Source organism: Orycteropus afer, unplaced genomic scaffold (genome assembly GCF_000298275.1).
Source record: "Orycteropus afer afer isolate SDZICR_OR568_19922 unplaced genomic scaffold, OryAfe1.0 scaffold00096, whole genome shotgun sequence".
Lineage (NCBI taxonomy): Eukaryota > Metazoa > Chordata > Mammalia > Tubulidentata > Orycteropodidae > Orycteropus > Orycteropus afer.
Genome location: NW_006921683.1, coordinates 10,236,517 through 10,243,031, shown reverse-complemented (window position 1 = coordinate 10,243,031; position 6,515 = coordinate 10,236,517). Strand labels below are relative to the sequence as shown.

The 6,515-nt window shown below is 38.1% G+C and overlaps 1 protein-coding gene across 1 annotated transcript in view; it reads right to left on the bottom strand.

The window, feature by feature from the left end:
• Positions 1 to 6,515, bottom strand: part of WDR64 (WD repeat domain 64) — a 363,829-nt gene that overhangs the window by 232,728 nt on the left and 124,586 nt on the right. The window lies entirely within an intron of this gene.

The following is a 6,515-nucleotide window of genomic DNA, read 5'->3' as shown; positions in this document are numbered from 1 at the left end:
CTTTTTTTTTTTTTTTTTTGCCTCCAAATGATTTTGAGTTTTGTTCCACATTGTTCTCCCTCTAAATTTATGCAGGATGAAAGGAGGCTTATTTTATGACGATGGAAAAATTGCATTAATTAAGAATAAGGTTGCACAGCCAATTATTGTAATTGCTGTCAATGAGTTGGAAACCTATAAAAAGTTGAATGGCAAAAGTTGTACAATAGATATATTTACAACAATGACAAAAAACAGTAGCTACTGTGCTGCTTATATACAACCAAATACCTCAGGGGATTTGGTCCCTTGGTTTGAAGATTTATGGTCATGATTTCATGGAACATTTCGGTTAATTAGCCTAATAACTTGTTTAGTGCTTCTGTTCTACCTCTTCATTTTCTTATATAGTGCTTGGTCTTAAAAGCTTGTAAGCAGCCATCCAAAGCACAACAATTATCTCTACTTGGAGCAACAGAGGAAGAAGGAGAGTGAGGGATAGAAGGAAGAAATGAAAGTTGGCTAATTGCCTTTGTAAACAACTGCCTCCTTTGCCATGAGACCAGAAGAACTGGATGGTGCCCAGCTACCATTACTAAGCATTCTGAGCAAAGATTTTATAGAAGAATCTTGATCAAAAGACGCAGAAATGCAGAACAGAACTTCAAATTCTCATGTACTTCAGACATCTTGGAGCTATGGAGGCTGGATGAATCCTCAAAACTATTTTCCAGAGATAATCTTTAAACCTTAAACCAAAAAAAAAAAATCTCCTAAAGTCTTCTTAAAACCAAACAATAGTTTAACTTAGCTAGTAAAGAATGTCTTCCTTGAGCATTATACTCTTTTAGGATCTGTCTATGTGGGATCTAATTGATAGCAGCAATGCAAAGGATTAGATAAGAAACTTAACCAAAACTTTTACCTTTCTAGACAGATCTAACATTTTCTCCCCAGTGATTGTCATTCCCAGCCATGGATAGAGTTAAGACTCTTTCCTCTGTGTTCTAAGGATGTTTTCTTCATATTTTTTCTATTGGACTCCTTCTACTCAATATAATTTTTCTTTTCCATATCTGATGAATCTTGTATTTCTAATTCATAGCAGAATTTGACAAATGCCAAAAAACCAAACTAGTTGTTGAATCAACTCCAATTTATGGTGACCTCATGTGTACCAGAGTAGAACAGTGATCAGCAGGGTTTCCAATGTCTGATTTCTCTAAAGTAGATCACCAGTATTTCTTTCAAGGAATTTCTGGATGGATTGAACCTCCATCCTTTTGCTTAGTTGCTGAGCACATTAACCATTTGCACCACTCAAGGATTCCTATTTGACAAATAGTAAGTGTTTGATACATATCTGCTAAGTAAATGAGTTGGCCAAGGCCAATAGAGTCACTCATGAAGTAGTTAACACATCTTGGCTGAATTTCTTTGATTTGAAATCTGGTTCTATTAATTATTCTATTACCTAGAATAAATTTGTTCACCTCTCTGTGTCTGAGCTTTCTTATATATGTGTTGTTATTGTTATGTGCCATCAATTTGATTCTGACTCAGGGAGACCCTAAGTACAACAGAATGAAACACTGCCTGGCCCTGTGGTATCCTCACAATCATTGCTATGTTTGCATCCATTGTTGTAGCTACTGTGTCAATCCATCTCACTGAGGGTTTTCTCTTTTTTGCTGACTTCTCCTTTACCAAGGATGATGTCCTTTCTCAGGGACTGGTTTCTTCTGATAACATGACCAAGTACATGAGGCAAAGTCTTGCCATGCTCTCTCCTAAGGCGTATTCCAAGATAGATTTGTTCTTTCTTCTAGCTGTCCATTGAATATTCACTATTCTTTGCCAACATTTTAATTCAAAGGCACAAATTCTTCTTCAGTCTTCCTTATTCATTATCCAGCTTTAACAGGCATACAAGTGATTGAAAATACAATGGCTTGGGTCAGGCACACCTTAGTCCTCAAAGTAACATCTTTGTTTTTTAACACTTTAAAGAGACTTTTGCAGCAGATTTGTCTCATACAATACATCATTTGATTTCTTGACTGCTGCTTCCATGGGTGTGATTGTGAATCTAAGTAAAATGAAATCATTGACAACTTCAATCTTTCTTGATTTATCATGATGTTGCCTATTGGTCTGAGTGTGAGGATTTTTTTTTTTTTTTTTTTTTTTATGTTGTGGTGTAATGCATACTGAAGACCATAGTCTTTGATCTTCATCAGTAAGTGCTTCAAGTCTTCCTCAGCTGTAGCAATCAAGGCTGTGCCATCTGTGTATCACAGGTTGTTAATGAGTCTTCCTCAAATCCTGATACCACATTCCTCTATATAGAACAACTCAGCTCAGCTCACTGCTGTTGAGTCAGATCCTGCTCATAGCAACCCCTCCTTGGGTTTCCAAGGTGATATCACTACGGAAGTAGATTGCCCAACCTTCCTCCCGAGGAGTGGATGGTGGGTTTGAACTGCCAGCCTTCTGGTTAGCAGTCAAGTGCCTTAGGCACTATGCCACCAGAGCTCCCTCTCCTGTATATAGTCCAGCTTACAGGATTATTTGCTCAGCGTACAGATTGAATAAGTATGGTGAAAGGATTCAACCCTGATGTACACCCTTCCTGATTATAAACCATGCAGTATCCCCTTGTTCTGTGTATATGACTGCATCTTGGTCTATGTACAGTTTCCTCATGTGCACAATTAAGTGCTCTGGAATTCTCATTCTTCACAATGTTACAATGTTATCCATAATTTGTTATGATCCGTACAGTCAAATACCTTTGCATAGTCAATAAAACACAGATAAACATCTTTCTGGATTCTTTGCTTTCAGCCAAGATCCATCTGACATCAGTAATGACATCCTTCATTCTGCATCCTCTTCTGAATCCGGCTCAAATCCAGTTCCCTGTCAATATACTGCTACAATTTTTTTTTTTTAATTATCTTCAGCAAAATTCTACTTCCATATGATATTAATGATATTATTTGATACTTTCCACATTCAGTTGGATCACCTTTCCTTGGAATGGCACAAATATGGATCTCTTCCAGCTGGTTGGCCAGGCAGCTGTCTTTCAAACTTCTTGGCATATTTTCACTAAGGAGTTTGTATTATAGTTATCTGTATAAATGTTTATTTGGACTATTAGACTTTCTGGTTTTGAATGTTAGGCATACAACCTGATATTTGTGAAGTTTATAGTCCATAGCAATTGGGTAATAAATATTTGTTGAATGGAATATTAACAAATGTATACGAAGCCCTCCTCTCCTTTTTGCAAGATGTCTTAGATAACAAGTAACTGCTTTATACAGTGTAACTTCCAAATTACAAGCTTAATTCTTAAAGTGACCAGTATAGACTACCTGAAAAGGGGATTATCCTTCCTGGAAGATGGGGCCAAGTTATTGGTGGGTAAAAAATTCTTGATGGGCACCACAATAACACTCTGAAAATTTGCAATATTTTGGTAAATACACTGCCCTGCATTTTTTTTTTTCCCTCTCAGAAAAAGCCTCTGTTCTTTCAAGCTCATCAAATATCTCTACACATTTAATACATTCAACTCTGCCTAGCAAAGCTTCTTGCATTGTGTATTTTGAGTTGTCAGCTGGTATACACTGTATACTTAGCAATGTGCTTGACTGAGTCACTAATCAACAATAATATTCTCCTGAGAGAAATGTGTTTTCATTTATTGAGGATTAGCATTTTATACTAATAGAGTCTCCATAACTGTGACAATTCAATAAATTTTTCATGGTGAGAAGTATTAATTGCTTTTCAATCACACTGCAAAATGTTTTCTTGTTTTTGTGAGAGAGTTATGAAGCCAATAATAAGTTTTCAAAGTTGTAGATGTTGTTGTTGTTGTTGTCATGTGCCATCGAGTCGGCCCCGACTCATAGCGACCCCTCCTTGGGTTTCTGAGGCAGTATCACTACGGAAGTAGGATTGCCCAACCTTCCTTCCGAGGAGTGGCTGGTGGAAGTTGTAGATAGAGTTCTTATAATAGAGTGAATGTTGTTGTTGTTGTTATGTGCCATCGAGTCAGACCCGACTTATGGTGACCCCTCCTTGGGTTTCCAAGGCTGTATCACTACGGAAGTAGATTGCCCAACCTTCCTTCCGAGGAGTGGCTGGTGGGTTTGAACCGCCAGCCTTCTGGTTAGCAGTCAAGTGCCTTAGGCATTACGCTACCAGAGCTCCCAATAGAGTGAATAGCATGTTTTATCTTAAATTTTACATTCTTTTGTGTGAGAACAAAGGGTTGTCCAAAGCAGTTAATATTGGTTCAGATAAATTAGTGACAGCATATCTTTTGAGAGCAATCCAGTTTTAGAAATCAAGTCTCACTCCAGCTATGTATTTCAGTATTGCTTTCTTAAAGAGTTTCATGAGCAGGGTTTATGTTGAAGGAAGAGGAGACAGAAGGCCACTATTGCACTTAACTGAAGATGTGCAGGCTTGGATACACAGCGCATTGCAGTTTGAGTCTCAAGTATTTTTTCTGCTTTATTTCTCATTTCAACCATGCTCTCCTCACTCATCATGTCAGGCTCCCATGACCTCCTTCTGACTTGTAGTTCAAGTTAGAAAAGCCTAAAATTACCACTGGAAGTGATAAGCCAAGACATTAGTTATATCAGGAAGAGGGCAGTGGTGATGAAGAAATAGAAATGCAACCATCTCATTTCTTTCTTTCTTTCTTTTTTATTGTGATAAGTATATCTATAACAAAACATTTGCCATTTCAACACTTTCTACACATACAATTCATTGATATCAATCATGTTCATCCTGTTTTCAACCATCACCATGATCTATTTCCAAATTTTTCTATCATTCTCAACTGAAGCTCAGTGGCCCCAGCAATGATTATCTCTTTTCTTCTCCCTCTTGCCCCTGGTAAACATTAATAAATTTTGGTCTGTAAACACTTGCTAGTCTCGACATGTCACGTAAGTAGGATCACATTTTTTAAGGGTGGCCTGGAAAGCAAGCCATGCATGGGCTTTCAGTGCAGCTTTAAGGGCAGCCTGGAAGGTGAGGTTGGCATGGGGATTTTAGAGAAGTTTTAAGGGTGGCCTGGAAGGCAACCTAGGAATGGGGGGTTGGAGCAGATTTAAGGCATGCCAGGAAGTGAGTAGAGTGGTTTGGAACAGCTAAGGGAGACAAACTTATCTGTTGGTTTGTTGTCCTGTGGTGGCTTACATGTTGTTATGAGGCTGCAGGCTATGCCACTGGTGTTTAAAATGCCATCAGCATTACCCATGGTGGACAGATTTCAGTGGACTTCCAGAGTAGGACAGACACGGAAGAAGAAAGAGGCCATCCAATTCTCAAAGAATTGGTCAATGAAAACCTTATGAATAGAATGAAACACTGTCTGCTATATTACTGGAAAAATTTATGAATAGCCCTGATATAGTGCCGGAAGATGAGCCCCTCCTGTCAGAAGGCACTCAAAATACGACTCAGAAAGAGCTGCCTCCTCAGAGTAAAGCTGACCTTAATGATATAGATGAAGTAAAGCTTTCAGGACCTTTAATTGCTGATGTGGCATGACTCAAAATGAGAGGAAACAGCTGCAAACATCCATTAATAGTCAGAACATGGAATGTATGAAGTATGAATCTAGGAAAATTGGAAGTTGTCAAAAATGAAATGGAATGCATAAAGATTGATATCCTAGGCATTAGTGAGCTGAAATGGACTGATTTTGGCCATTTTGAATCAGATAACCATATGATCTACTAAGCCAGGAATGACAAATTCAAGAGGAATGGCGTGGCATTCATCATCACAAAGGATGTTTCAAGATCTGTCCTGAAGTACAATGCTGTCAGTGATAGGATAATATCCATATGCCTACAATGACAACCAGTTAATACTACTATTATTCAAATATATGGACCAACAACCAAAGCCAAAGATGAGTAAATTGAAGATTTGTACCAAATTCTGCAGTCTGAAACTGACCAAACATGCAATCAAGATGTGTTGATTATCACTGGTGATTGGGATGCAAAAGTTGGAAACAAAGAAGAATCACTGGTAGTTGGAAAATATGGTCTTGGTGATAGGAATAATGCTGGAGATCACATGATAGAATTTTGCAAGACCAATGACTTATTCATTGCAAATACCTGTTTTCAGCAACACGAATGGTGGCTATCCATGTGGACTTCACCAGATGGAGTACACAGGAATCAGATTGACTATATCTGTGACAAGAGGTGATGGAGAAGCTCAATATGTTCAGCCAACACAAGGCCAGGAGCTGATTGTGGAACATACCATCAACTGTTCACATGCAAGTTCAAATTGAAATTGAAGACCATTAAAACAAGTCCATGAGAGCCAAAATATAACCTTGAATATATTCCTCCTGAATTTACAGACCATCTAGAGATTTGATGCGTTGAACACCAATGACCAAAAACCTGAAGAACTGTGGGATGACATCATGAATCATCCATGAAGAAAGCAAGAGATCATTAAAAAGACAAAAAAAA